This window comes from Pinus tabuliformis, chromosome 7, assembly GCF_031772625.1.
Source record: "Pinus tabuliformis cultivar Carrire ecotype Pingquan chromosome 7, CPIR1, whole genome shotgun sequence".
Lineage (NCBI taxonomy): Eukaryota > Viridiplantae > Streptophyta > Pinopsida > Pinales > Pinaceae > Pinus > Pinus tabuliformis.
Window position 1 is genome coordinate 1,493,246,262 of NC_142293.1, and position 16,246 is coordinate 1,493,262,507.

Below are 16,246 nucleotides of genomic sequence, written 5' to 3' on the forward strand. Positions count from 1 at the left end.
TGGGTAAATTACATGGGTCTATGAATAATATGGGTGGATGAGTACCATGGGTGGATTTTACAATACCACAGGCGGATGCCATTTACAATACCATGGGTAAATTCCATGGGTCGATGAATAATATGGTGGATGAGTACCATGTGTTGATGCCATTTTCCATTCGGATCATTGCCACGGTAATTGCTGACACTCACGAGCAGGATAGAGACTTGGCTAAAGCTGAAAATATGGTCAATGACGCTTATCCCTGGGTCTCACAATTTGATCTTAACACAACATCAACTCCATTAGGGACAAAAAACCCCTATGGTTTGTTGAGAACATTGTAGTTCTAGTGCTTTCATGATCATTGGGATATGGAGTCTGAAACCCAAGACTTAACCTATTTGTTCCCCTATATTATTGAAAAATAATTCCAAATTTAAAACATTGCAACATAAACAAAGGTTTTTTTTTTCTCGTTTCCATTTTTTACCTTTTTTTTGCATAAAATAGGTGAAGAACTTATTAAGGAACCTGCCTTTTAGAGGGCTCTTGAGAGGATCTCCATCCAGTGTCTCCATCTAATAAATGTTGCTATCAAATACCTGTTTCACTTAAAACGTTCTGATTGAAAATTCATCAATCTTGTTATGTTTATCTTTACTAGCTCTGAGTGAGTCCCATTTTAGCACAGGATCACCAACCTACAACTCTCATTCCTTGGTCTTCTTATCAAATGCAACTTTCACCTTTTGTTGGTGAAATTTAGATTTGACCAAAGTTTCCTCTCTTTACTGTTGGACCTCTCTCATTTGATAGATCCTTCTTTACATTGGTTCGATACTTGGTGTTTCTTCTTGCAATAATTTCATCATTGGAAATTTTAGATTCATAGACATGCTTGTATCTATTTTAGTATTGATTTTTTCTACCCATACTGTATGTTTGAAACTTGCATCCCAATTCCTCTTATTTTGATTCAGCATTCTCTTGATAATATTCACCATATTCTTATTGGTTGACTTTGCTAGCACATTTCCCAATGGGTAATAATTTGTGGAGTGCAAAAATTCTATGTTGTAATCTTGAAAAAAAATCACCATCTTAAAGGACTTGAAGTCTTGAGCATTTTCTATGACAATATTTTTGGGACACCCAAATCTTGCAAGGATATTATTCTCCAAGAAGGCTATGACTTCATTCTCATCATCTTTGTGAGTTGGGATAGCCTTCACCCACTTAGTGAAGTAGTCATTGGTTGTGATAATTTACTTGTGTTTTCCTCTTGAGTCCAGATGTACTTCCCTAATGAAATCCAACCCCCACTACTGAAAAGGATCTTGGACTTCGATCAGTTTCAACGAAAAAGACTTAAGCTTCTACTTTCCTATGAAGAACTAAAATTCCAGATAAGTTCAAATAGCAACATTTGTATCATTGAAGAGGGAGGGACAATACTATCCAACCCTTAATATTTGTGAACTATGACCTTCTATGACTGATGTCCTCCACAATCTCCTTGATGAAATTTTGAAGTGATTTCTGATACATGATCTTTAGTTACTCAAGTGAGTAGAAATCCAATAGGATCTTCCCAAAACAACCCTTTGGCAAAAATATAGTATTTGATTGCTTTCAATTTTAAAGATCTACATTTATCCTTCAGTAGCTTGGGTGTATATTCCAAGTTCTACAAAATTAATATGATATCCCGATACCATGGAGAATTTTTTAATTTTTAGAGGTCCTTCAGGAAGGGTTCTTATGGATTCCTTCCATCCGACGGGAAGGGTTCTTGTGGATTCCTTCCTACTGCAAAGAGAGGTTCTTACAAGTTCTATCCTCTAGGATGGAGAGGTTATTGTGGATTCTCTTCATCCAAAGTGTAAAGCCCTCCTCCCACATCTACCCAAGTAACTAGCTAATCAGGGTAAACATGTGATGATAAGTTACTATGATATGATTCAACCTCCTAAGTGACCTTAAGGAAGTGGGACCAATGGAAACACACGATACCACACCTGCTATAGGACTCTCAGAATGCATCCTAGTCATCCTCCTGATTAGCCCCTTGGTCCTACTAAGCTTTTAGACCACTAAACCCCCATATTCTCCCTTGATATGGACAAGGGTGCATCTGGAAACCTCTGGACGCATGCACAACATGGGTATGCATGTGTCTGGGGACTTTTCTCCTCATACCTGTGCCTGCGACTCTAGGATTTGTGCCACTTTTCAAGCCCAAAATCCAAGTCACTGCCCAAAAACCCATGTAGCTTTCAAAATTCATAAATTACATGATGACAATACTTACAAATCAAAAACTGACTCCATGACTAGGCCTGACCATAACCAATCGGGACTAACATTCTGTCAAACGCTTGGCATCAATGCAATCTACAGGAAATGAATACAAGATAGAGCATAAATGACGAATAACTCATATGAGACCTTACAAGAAGGATCACCACCCTCTTCCTTTAATTGTTTTGACATCAATTAGGTCTTGCATCCATTATTCTTTCAGTTACAAGTAAATATATGAAATAACCATGAAAATAACTAGTCACATAACCATGCTTATAACAAGCATTAAACCCCGTAACTAACAATGATATAACAAATATTAAAGCCACATATTAACAAGTAAAAAAGCAAGAGAACTTAGTTTTTATTAAACATAGGCAAAGCCAACCAAGTTTGGGACTTCCACATACCACCCGATTGTAGACATGGTTGAACCAAATCCTTCTTTCAGCCATTCATCATCGTGTCATATTCCAAGAATGAATGTGAGATCTCATGGATATACCAATCCAAAAACGACCAGGGGAATCTACAGGTTAAAACACCTCCACCCTCACCAAACTATGATCTCACCAAAAATGGCACCGAGATGACAAAACCAAACCGAGCTAGGAATTCCTCCAAGATCCATCACTATCCTTGAGGAAGTTTTTGTCCCCTTGTCTCTCAGGATTTACCGCAATCCATGATCTGAAAATGGGGCCTAAAGGCTTCTTGTCAGGCTTACAAGAACCTCTCCCACTTCCAAAGCCTATATATTCCCAAGATCTAGTGATTAACCAATTGCGGAATTAAAAGTACTTGAATATAGGTGTATGCTTATGTTTGTTTTAAAACTGTTTATGTGTTGTAATTTCTATTGTTTATGCTAATATGTAAATACATGTAACAGTAAATAATGCAGCAATAAAACAAACAAACAATACATTAATATAATATGGAATTCACCCAAAATTCTTGGGCTATGTCTCCTTGAGCTCTAGTCAACTCGACTAGGCTCTTTAGGATTATGGAAAAGTCCTTTTACAAGCTCCACCCTCAACTCCACTGGTTTACACTAAACACAACGGGCTTAGAACACCATCTTATCCCTAGCTCTGAAGCTCTCTGGCTTTCTGGCTCTGGCTCTTAGCTCTGGCTCTGGCTCTGGCTCTTGCTCTCGCTCTGGCTCTTGGCTCTCGGGTTTGGCTTCTTTGATCTCTCTCTTGACCTCTGCATGCCTCTATAATTCACTTGACCTCCAAGCAACTCTTCGGCAACCTTCTAGCGACCCTCTTCAGCAACTTTCAGCTCTATGGTTTTTCGCTCGACCTCCAAGTGACTCCAAAAACTCCCTCAGCTACTTTCTCTTCCAGCTCTACCTCGTCAATTGAGCTCTCTAGCTTCTTTGAGGAATTCTTCTAGCTCTACTTCTTCCCATCCGTTTCTTTGCATGTAATCATTCCTCTGTCTCTTCATCTGGCCCTCTGGCTTCTAGCTCTATGGCTCTGCACGTTACAAACGCATCATTGTTTTACAAAACACCCGCTTACCGTGGGGGCATAATGATCAGGGATTGTTACAAGGAATCGGGCCCTTTCTTTAGGCAAAACCCGAAAATGGAACAAAATTCCAATACACAGAGATTTACCGAAAATACACTATCGGGCACAAAATCCCAGACCTCAAATAATATAAGATCGTGTTTAAACTCCTTATCAGGTCCACCCTTTTATGGCTATCACAAGCCCATCGTTGATCTGCGTGATCTCTGATCTAAAGGCTGATAGCCATTTTGGGTGGCTTATGTGTGCAAAGATTACCCACCCGAAAAAGCGGTTTTCTCTCTCCTGCACCATGTCATGTGTCGGCCAATGTATGGGTTCGAGCGGAGCCCGTCTGATACCACTTACCACCTAAGGCCCGCTCAAAATCCCACTTACCATAGAACTCAAACAACACAAAGCAACATCTATAAACCCTTCAGGTCCGGCTTTATTGTATATCGCGATCGCACAGGCATATTGGCCAAAAACCCGTTTACACAGGAAATACATTGAAAATCCAAATGTCTGGATTTCAAATATTATGAAATCGGGCTTATAATTCCCATCGGTTTTGGCCCTTATCATCTTATTGCAAGTCACGTGCCCAACGGCCCTTTGTGTTGGGGATCACCGATCACCCGATCTTCGATCTGTTGATCTGTTGATCCGTCAATCATCGATATTGCACCTCACGTATCGCATCGACGGGGGTCTATGCCTTCTACTCCTCTGATCGTTGATCGGTCGATCGCTCCGATCACTGATTATCGCAATTTCTAATCGCATGTCGCCTTGTCTGGGGTCTCAATATTGGGTCAAGGCCTACCTCCAATGCGATAAGTCAGAAGTCGCAATTGGAGGAGTCCTTCCGCCTTTGCCTTAAATCCACCCCTTTGCACATTTGCGATGTTATTTCCCTAAGGAGCCTTTTAGGCCATTTTTAGAAGAAATGCCTCCTTTTTCAAAGGACAAAGGCAATCTTCTTTCTATGATAACTTCTTCATCCAAAGTCCATTTTAGCCCATTCAAGTTGCAGTAGATTTAGAATGAAAAGATCTATGCAATGGGACTGTTTCCAAGAGCATCCTTGGACTTTCATTTTCCTTTGCGAGGAACACTTTAGACTTAGAATTCTATCTTAGATCCATTTTGGATCACACCTTCCCACTAAAAGAACTTTTGGTCTCCAAAAGACTGACATATTGATCTGAATAGTAAATGATAGTAATAGCACCCTCTTCTTTCAACCTTCATACACTTTCCTTGCATAGTGCCTCTGAACCAAAGCCTTTGACCACTCTCCTTGCTGGATGTGCTAGCCCTCTTGGGAAGAACTATTTTCCTCCTTGACTTCATGCAGAACTCCTGCTGAGATGGTCACAGAAGGTAGTTTAAACTTCTCTGCCTTGATCATTGATCCAAGGTGGCTCAAACAAATGTGAAGTTACACCTTCTTCACAAAAATTTACATTTGTACCTGTTTGACAAGCTGTCAATAACAACTGTTAACAACAACTGAATGGCATAAACTCCTGCTTCAACAAAAGAAATAGATTTCACATCTTGTAAACACCTCCATGTCTTACATCTGCATACAAATGATGGACTAGATAACAAGCCCACACAACATGCCTTTAACAAGTGACCCTTCAAGTCAAGCATGTAGAAAAAAACCTTTAGGACTCTTTTTCAAAAGATGAACCACTTCATCATCATCTCCATCTTGGAAACCAAGTTAACTTTTCCCAAGTCAACATTGCATCACATGCATGTCAAAGCAATCAACCTTGCAAGTTAATTACACATACATCTTCAAATACAATGAAATCATCAGCATCCCTGTGTTCATGCACATCAAGCTTATGCATGCATTTCATCCTTCAACTTTTGGTTAAGCACACTTTATTTTTGAAGCTGAAATGAAATATAATGTTGCAGCAATAAAGTGAGCCTCCTATTCAACTTTTACATTCACTTTCCTGGCAAAATCCTACAACTTGCATTCCATTAACAAAGAAATGAAAATATATGCATCAATATACATGCAATCTTAACTGGATAAGAACTCTATCCATTTCTTACCAATCATTTTCAAATGTCTTTCCTTTGTCTACACATCAGCATCAACATGTGAATCATCCTGAAACACATCATCCATGGAAACTTCCTTTCCATTTCTGCCATCTTCTCTTTCCACTTTCTTCAGCTTTTGTGGAAGCATTGTTGGATTCAGAGTCCAACATTTTGCAGAAAGATGCCCTTGCTTATGGCATTAAGTGAAACACATGTGCATCCTCTTGATAGCATGATTTGCCTTGTCCAATGGAACTTGGCTTCTTGCTTCCTTTCCTTCAAAAGTTTCCTGCATGTGGCTATCCTCTACCAACATCTAGAAACCTTATGGTTATCCAAACCACAAAAGGAACATGCAATTCTTTTCCCATATCTATGTGGAAATTTACCATGTTGAACGGAATCAAAAGGAATATGGTTAGAACCAGGTTTATACCTTTCTCTTTCACCTTTATTGCCTTCTTGAGGAGGTGAATTGAAGGAAGAAGTGGCTCCCTTCGGAACACCATCAATCTCTTCAAGGCTGTTAGAGTTTCCACAACTCTCTAGTTCAACTGTGTGCTTCTAAACACCTGCAACCTGCAAATGATGTTTCAAGCTATTGCATTCTCCACGAATACAATCTTCACACTCTTGAGGTAGAAGACCTGCAATGCAACTCCTTCTTAGATATGTTTCAATGGCCTTCATGGCAGCTTTGGAACTTTCTCCATAAGACTGTCTAGCCAAGACCCAAATACTTAGGCCTTTCCTCAATCATTAGTGGCTCAACAATACCTTGTGCATGTTTACCCAAGCCTTTTCCTTCATAGCCCATCTTGGACATTAACTTGGAACCTATGCCTTCAGCCCTTCTTCCTTTTTTTCTTCTCTGGACTGAGCTATCAATAGCTTTCCCTTCACCTCTGCAAACTTACACAATAGTCAATCGGAAACAAGCATACAATCAATCAGAAAATCAATCCTTGACTTCCTAAACACCTTTCAGACAAGCAATCTTTGCTCTGTCAATCAAGCATTATGATCTGATACCACTTGTTCTGGTATAATCATCTTTGATATCACCTTCTTGAAGGTTAGGTTAATCAATATTAGGCTCCGATACGACCTAATCTGATAATGGGGCCTAAAGGCTTCATGTCAGGCTTACAAGAACCTCTCCCACTTGCAAAGCTTATATATTCCCAAGATCTAGTGATTAACCACTTGCGGAATTAAAAGTGCTTGAATATAGTTGTATACTTATGTTTGTTTTAAAACTGTTTATGTGTTGTAAGTTTTTTTGTTTATGCTGATATGTAAATACATGTAACAGTAAATAATGCAGCAATAAAATAAACACACAAGACTGCAATATAATATGGAGTTCACCAAAAATTCTTGGGCTATGTCTCCTTGAGCTCTAGTCAACTCGACTAAGCTCTCTAGGATTATGGCAAAGTCCTTTTACAAGCTCCACACTCAAATCCACTGATTTACACTAAACACAATGGGCTTAGAACACCATCTTATCCCTGGCTCTGAAGCTCTCCGGCTTTCTGGCTCTGGCTCTCGTTGTGGCTCTCGGCTCTAGCTATAGCTCTGGCTCTTGGCTCTGGCTCTCGCTCTGGCTCTGGCTCTCACTCTGGCTCTTCACTCTTGGCTCTAGCTTCTCTGAGCTCTCTCTCAGATTCTACGTGCCTCTGTAATTCGCTTGACCTCCAAGCGACTCTTCGGCAACCTTCCAATGACCCTTTTCAGCAACTTTTAGCTCTCTGGTTTTTTGCTTGACCTCCAAGCGACTGCAAAAATCCCCTCAGCTACCTGCGCTATCGCTCTACCTGCTCTTCCAGCTCTGCCTCATCAATTGAGCTCTCTAGCTTCTTTGGGACATTCTTCCGGCTTTGCGGCTTCCTATCTGTTTCTCTGCATATAATCATTCCTCTGTCTCTTCATCTGACCCTCTGGCTTCTGGCTCTGTGGTTGTGCGCGTTACAAGCGTATCATTGTTTTACAAAACACCCGCTTTCCACATGGCATAATGATCAGGAGCTGCTATGAAGGAATCGCGCCCTTTCTTCAAGCAAAACCTGAAAATGGAACAAAATTCCAATACATAGAGATTTACCAAAAATACACTATCGGGCATAAAATCCTGGACCTAAAATAATATAGGATCGTGCTTAAAATCCTTATCAGGTTTGCCCTTTTATGGCTATCACAAGCCCACCATTGATCTGCATGATCTCTGATCTAATGGATGACAACCATTTCAGGTGGCTTATGTGCGCGGAGATTACCCGCTCGAAAAGGCGGTTTTCTCTCTCCCGCGCCATGCCACATGTCAGCCAGTGTATGGGTTTGGGTGGAGCCTGTCCAATACCACTTACTGCCTGAGGCCCACCCAAAATCCCACTTACCATGGAACTCAAACAACCCAAAGCAGCATTTATAAACCCTTCGGGTCTGGCTTTATCGCATTTCGCGATCGCACAGGCATATTGGCCAAAAACCCATTTACACAGGAAATACATTGAAAATATTGTTAGAAATTATATATTATGGAGCAATGGAACACATAAAATATTGCAGAAATATAAACACGGAAAACACATAAAACAAGAGAGACACAGATATATGTGGTTGACCCAGTTTGGGCTACATCCACCCCGAACAGCCAGTCCTTCCTTTCTATTATCCAGCAAAATGAAGAGACACAACCTACAGCAGATCCGTTGTAATATCCTCTGTTTTCTCTCACAGTCTCACCTCTCTATTTCCCGCTCACAGAATACACATCTATCACACAACCTCAAATATAATGCCCTCATACAAAGAGATGGGTTGCCTTCTAGGGCAAAAACCCTAAACTAAACATAAGTTCTACCGTCAGATCATCCGCCTAATGAACGGCCCAGATTGACTAGAAATTACTATACTTTTACAAGGCAATTTTACAGTTGTTTTTAGCTTCAGGGGCGTTGCCCCCGAAACCCCCCGCCAGAGGGGGGATCACAATTGTCGCAACCGCCCCCCCTGGACCCCCTCTGCAACGAATATTTTACGGGCGTCATCGCCTCCCCCATTTCTAACTGGGGTCCAATGTAGCAATACCTTTGAATATAGAAGATAATCAGGCTTCACACCCAACAATCTCCCACTTGGAGACTGATTGTAGCAACTCCACCACTGCTCCATTTTTTGAACAATGACTCCTCTTTGGACCTAGTTGTTTCTCATCTTCATCGTCATCCTTGAAGACTAATTGAAACTGAGCATATTCTGAGTTTCTCCCTGGTTACAACTTTTGTTAGCATATCTGGAGGATTCTGGCTAGTGTGTATCTTTCCAGCTTCAACTCTACATCTTCCAACACTGATCGTATGAAATGGTACTTGAGTTATATGTGTTTAGTCCTGGAATGAAATGTTGAGTTCTTTGCAAGATGAATGGCACTTTGGCTATCACTGTATAATGTGCCCATATCATTCTCCTTACCCAATTCACCCATAAACCTTTGTAACCAAATCATTTCTTTACTAGCCTCTGTAGCAGCAACATACTATGCTTCTGTTTTTGAAAGTGCAACAACACTTTGGATTTTTGAAACCCAACTGACAGTTGTTCCTCCAACAGTAAATACATATCCTGTAGTGCTCCTCCTGTTATCTCTGTCACCTGCCATATCTGCATCAACATATCCTTGTAGGGAGATGTTTGAACCACCAAAGCATAATGCTTGATTTGTGGTACCTTTCAAATATCTGAGAATCCATTTCACTTCCATCCAATGTTCCTTTCCTGGATTGTTCATATACCTGCTTACAACTCCCACTGCATGTGCAATATCAGGCCTTGTGCAGACCATTGCATACATTAAGCTTCCAACTGCTGATGCATATGGAACTTTAGACATATAATCCATGTCTTCTTGGGTCTTTGGGCACATTTCCTTGCTAATTTTGAAATGGCTAGGAAAAGGTGTACTAACTGGTTTTGCATTGTGCATGTTAAATCTTTTCAACACCTTTTGTATGTACTCATTCTGAGACAATGTTAATTTACGATTTTTCCTGTCTCTAGTTATTCTCATACCAAGGATTTGTTTTGCAGCTCCCAAATCCTTCATTGCAAATGAATTTGCCAATTTTCTTTTGAGCACATTTATTTCCTGCATGTTAGATCCTGCAACAAGCATGTCATCTACATACAATAACAATATAATATAGCTGCCATCATTTTTCTTTTTCAAAGAAACACAATGATCAGAGTGACATCTAGTATAACCTTGTTTAGACATAAACTTGTAAAATTTTAGATACCACTGCCTTGGAGCTTGTTTTAAGCCATACAAGCTCTTCTTCAACCTACACACTAGTTTCTCCTTCCCTTTCACCTCATATCCTTGTGGCTACTGCATATATATCTCTTCCTCCAAATCCCCATGGAGAAAGGTTGTCTTTACATCTAACTACTCAAGATGCAAATCTTCAGCTGCTACAAGACTTAAAATAGTTCTGATTGAAGTCATTTTAACAACAGGAGAAAATATTTCATCAAAATCAATACCTTTCTTCTGTGCAAACCCCTTCACCACAAGTCTAGCTTTATACCTCTGTTTTCCTCCATCTTCTTCCTTCAGCCTGTAAACCCATTTATTCTTCAATGTAGTTTTTCCTACAGGCAACCTGACTAAATCCCAAGTCTACTTATGCATTAAGGAGTCCATCTTTTCTTCCATGGCTACCTCCCACTTCTTCCTACTTTCAACCTGCATTGCTTCTTCATAACATTCGGGTTCACCGGAATCAATCAACAATAAATAATATAATGAAGGAGAGTATCGTTCAGGGGGTCTACTTATCCTGGTAGATCTTCTAACACCACTTTCAGGTGTTTGGGGTGCCTGTTGTTGTTGTGGTTGTTGATTATTATTATTTTCAGGCACCTTTACCTTTTCAATGATTTCATCAAGAACTGCGTATTCCTTGTTTTCCTTTTCCTGTTTCTTTTCCTGCAACTGATTCTTATACAAGACCTTTTCATTGAATATTACATCTCTGCTCCTAATGATTTTGTGATTTTCGTAATCATATAAGCGATAACCAAAATCATTAACACCATATCCAATAAAGGTACATTTCTTTGACTTTGCCTCCAGCTTTGTTCTATTTTCTTTATCAATATGGACAAAGGCCTCACAACCAAAAGGCTTTAAAATAGAGTAGTTTACCTTTTTACCTATCCATGCTTCCTCTGGAACACCACCATCCAAGGAACTTGAAGGCCCTCTTTTTATTAGATAAACAGCAGTATCTACAGCATCTGCTCAAAACTGTAAAGGCAATCCTGCATGCAATCTCATGCACCTTGCACGCTCCATGATTGTTCTGTTCATCCTTTCTGACACACCATTTTCTTGTGGTGTTCTTGGAACTGTCTTCTCTCTGCGAATTCCATGCTCTGAACAGTACCTATCAAACTCTTTGTTGCAATATTCACCTCCATTGTTTGATCTAAGACACTTCAATTTCTTTCCTGTCTCAATCTCAACCAAAGCTTTCCATTTCTTGAAAGTATCAAATACATCAGATTTATTCTTAATACAATAAATCCAAGTTTTTCTAGTTGCATCATCAATAAAAGTAACATAATAATGAGAGCCACTGAGAGATGATACCTGAGCAGCTCCCCATACATCTGTATGCAGAAGCTCTAATTTTTCATTCTTCTTTTCGTTCCCAACTCTGAGAAATCTGACTCTCTTCTGTTTTCCATAAATGCAATTCTCACAGAAGTCCAAATCAACATTCTTCAAACTCGGCAACAAATTCCTTGAGTGAAGAATCTTCATCCCCTTTTCACTCATATGTCTGAGCCTATGATGCCATAATGCTGCATCTTCTCCTTTGGAAGTTAAAGCATTAACAGAGTTAGAAATACCATTGCATAAATACAATGTACCAACCTTTTCGCCTTTTGCTATTACCAGGGCTCCTTTGGTGACCTTCCAAGCTTTATCTGTGAAATTTGTCACACAACCTTCACCGCCTAACTGCCTTGTTGAAATCAGATTTTTCTTTAGATCTGGAACATTCCTTACCTCCTTTAATAGCCATTGGTTTCCATTCTGCTGTTTTACAAGAACCTTACCCATTCCAATGATTTTACAGGGTTTATCATCACCCAGACGAACTTGTCCAAAATCTCCTTGAACATAGTCATGAAAGTATTTCTTATCAGGTGTGGCATGGAATGAAGCCCCTGAATCTACCACCCAAGAATCAGTAATATTTTCGAAAGAAAGAATCAAAGCATCTTGTAACACCTCACCTGTCACATTTGCTTCATGATTGTTTTCTTGTTGTGCATCTCCTTCTTTTCCCTTCCGAGATCTACAGTCTTTCTTTAGGTGTCATTTCTTTCCACATTTCCAGCACATTATCCCCGATCTGGACTTGGATATGCCTTTCCTTGATTTACTACAATATCCTGAGCTCTTTCCTCTTTCCATTTTTCTTCCTCTAGACTCTGCACTCAAAGAATTTCCTGATGTCTCACCGGAGCTTTTCCATCGCATTTCCTCGCTAAGTATAGCACCGACAACATCGTCAAACTTTAAAGTACTAGATCCAAAAACGGAGTTACTAATGGCCATTACCAAACCATTCCAACTTTCTGGTAATGAGCACAAGAATAACAGAGCTCTAGTTTACCCCTATAGAACTTAACTGACTTGTAACTGTATTAAAATCATTTAAATGGTTTGCAACAGATCCACCTTCTGACATCTTCATATTAAATAACCGTTTCATAAGAAATACCTTTTTTGAGGCCAAGGGTTTTTCATATAGTTTCGACAACGCCTGAATCAAACCCTCTGTCGTGGTTTCCTTCGAAATGTTGAAGGCAACTGACGTAGCAAGGCACAACCGTATTGTTCCGAGTGCCTTTCTATCGAGAAGGTTCCATTCTTCATTTGTCATACTCGTCGGCATCTTTTATTTTCCACCCAATTGTAGGTATAGATCTTTTTGATACAGATAATCTTCCATCTGCATCTTCCACAGCGAGAAGTTTTGGCCGTTAAATTTCTTGACCCTAAACTTACCATCTTCCACCATTGCTCCCACTCGAACCAGGAACCCTTATTTCCTACGATTTTATCAGCTAAATAGACCTTCGGCTCTAATACCAGTTGTTAGAAATTATATATTATGGAGCAATGGAACACATAAAATATTGAAGAAATATAAACACAGAAAATGCATAAAACAAGAGAGACACAGATATATGTGGTTCACCCAGTTTGGGCTACGTCCACCCCGAACAGCCAATCCTTCCTTTCTATTATCCAGCAAAATGAAGAGACATAACCTATAGCAGATCCACTGTAATATCCTCTGTTTTCTCTCACAGTCTCACCTATCTATTTCCCGCTCACAAAATACACATCTATCACACAGCCTCAAATACAATGCCCTCATACAAAGAGAGGGGTTGCCTTCTAGGGAAAAAACCCTAAACTAAACATAAGTTCTACCGTCAGATCATCCGCCTAATGAACGGCCCAGATTGACTGGAAATTACTATACTTTTACAAGGCAATTTTACAGTTGTTTTTAGCTTCGAGGGCGCTGCCCTCAAAACCCCCCGCCAGGGGGGGCTCCCAAAGGTCACAGCCGCCCCCCCTGGACCCCCCCTGCAGCGAATATTTTACGGGCGACGTTGCCGCCCCCATTTCTAACTGGGGTCCAATGTGGCGATACCTTTGAATATAGAAGATAATCAGGCTCCACACCCAACAAATCTGAATTTCTGGATTTCAAATATTATGAAATCAGGCTTATAATTCCCATCGAGTCTGGCCCTTATCGGCTTATCACAAGTCGCATGCCCAATGGTCGTTTGTTTCGAGGATCACCGATCTGTCGATCCATCGGTCTGCCAATCGCCAATATCGCACCTCGCGTATCGCATTGTCAGGGGTTTATGCCTTCTTCTCCTTCAATCGTTGATCGGCTGATCACTCCAATCGCTAATTATCGCAATTGCTAATCACATGTCACCTTGTCTGGGGTCCCGATATTGGGCAAAGGCCTACCTCCAATGCGATAAGTCGAAAGTCAGAATCGGTGGAGTCTTTCCGCCTTTGCCTTAAGTCCACACCTTTGCACATTTGAGATGCAATTTCCCTAAGGAGCCTTTTAGGCCATTTTTAGAAGAAATGCCTCCTTTTACAAAGGACAAAGGCAATCTTCTTTCTGCGATAACTTCTTCATCCAAATTCGATTTTAGCCCATTCAAGTTGCAGTAGATTCAGAATGAAAATATCTATGCAATGTGACTATTTCCAAGAGAATACTTGGACTTTCATTTTCCTCTGTGAGGAACACATTAGACTTATAAGTCTACCTTAGATCCATTTTGGATCAATCCACAACGAATCACTAGGCCCTAAACCAAGACACCAGTATCTGGGGCTTTACCGCTATCCACACAGGATCACTAGGCCCTAAACCGAGACTCCACCCTCAGGCTTTACCGTGTATCCCGCCAAAACTAGTCAAGGGATTCCTAGGCCTTTGGGAATTTTCTTAAGACCACCTCCGCCCCAGATTCTGAAACAATGTGGCAATTCTAAAGCTCAAAATTGAGAAAAAAAATTCCCTCACACCATGGCTATTCGAAAAAAGGCAAGGCAAGGCTGAAAACCACTTACATAACCCAGAAAAACCATGCCAGTGACAACAAGAGAACCATATAATAACATGCATTTCAAAACCATCTAGGAAATCACACATGTAATATGTTACTTGCACGTATTCCTATTGAAGCTGCTTGATCCTGCTAGTCCTTGCTTGATCTTTGTTTTCCTTTATTTTCTTTGCCATTCCTTTGCTTGATTTTCCCTTTGTTGGCTTAAGGGGCTTAGACCTAGGTTCAGAGTTAGATGTGCTAACCAAAAAAACCCTTTATCACGGGCCCTTTCAACAATGATCTGCTTGCGCAAACCGTAGTCTCACCCAAGGTGATATTGGGGGATGTTGGAATGATGTTTCTGCATCCAAAAGGGTTATGGAGTGTGGATCTTGATTAGTATGACTCACCTACATATCTATTATTGTGCTACACGGTCCTACTTAATATTATACCAAATCCGATCTATTCATACAAAAAGACTACTTCTCAGATCTAAAAACTCTATCTAATGTGCATAAATCAATGGACCTTAACTGTAATTAACTATAACAGAATTCATATCTTAATTCTAATCTTATCTTTTACTGTGTAGCACAAAAGTAAAAATTAATTTCATAAATTAAAGTACAAAATGTAAGTACACAGGTTTGCCTTCAAAATCTTCTTTATTATCTTTAGATCTTCACAATTATAATCCTTCTTACCCTACGCACACAGCTATAGGGGCCTGTGCACACAGCTACAGACTTACTAAGGTATTCATGCACACAGTTGTAGGAGCCTTCCCCTTCACTCTAATGCAGAAAGATATGACAATTACAGACTCGAAAACATCAAAACATATCAATCTATCATGCCTTTAACTTACTAAGACAACCCTTTATATATATTTTTCTCTTACAATACCATGGTCCGCAAACCATGGGAAGAGCTCAAAACATACAAATTAATCCCATCCTTTTACAAAATAAGGGGCTTTGACCCACCCTAAAGCCCCTATGACTCCTAAACCATTGCGTGAATCATGCTTTCTCCTCAAAATGTGGACTCTTTACAAAACTTTGACCTGGGGGACCCTACCCAACATGCCCCCAACACAAAGATGTGACTCGTCCCGAGTCACTCGACTAGTATGTCTTGAATATTCACTTTAAGACTGTTGTATACATCCTTCAAAGGATGAAGTGTCTCTGTGCACTGCGTGGTGGCCTGTCGTACTTCCTCTACCAGCTTCTCTGTCATCAGCCCTGCAGTCGCCGGACCGATGGTTCTTTACGTCTGCCTTATGATCTTTATCTTTCTCTCCATTGTGTGTGAGAGTTGAATGGATTCATTGGCCCATGATTGTGTCCATGCTGAAATGATCTACTCCTTTCACCACAACTCATTGATCTGTCCCTGTAAAAAAATCCCCCTCCTCGAGATGGGCAAACCACTGCGCAGGTGCTAGGGTCCGCATCGTCACTTTGATTTCACCAAACTATTGCTGCTTGTCGCAGATCTCTGCCTCTATATTCTATACATATGGGTGCTCCTGCAGTGAGTACCATATCTCCATAGTGTCTTTGAATATTTGGCTACATTCCTTGACTGCAGTAGCTATATTCTCCATAGCATCCTTGATATTTGCTTCATGCTGCTCACAAACCTCTAGTAGAGTTACTAGCTGCAACCTC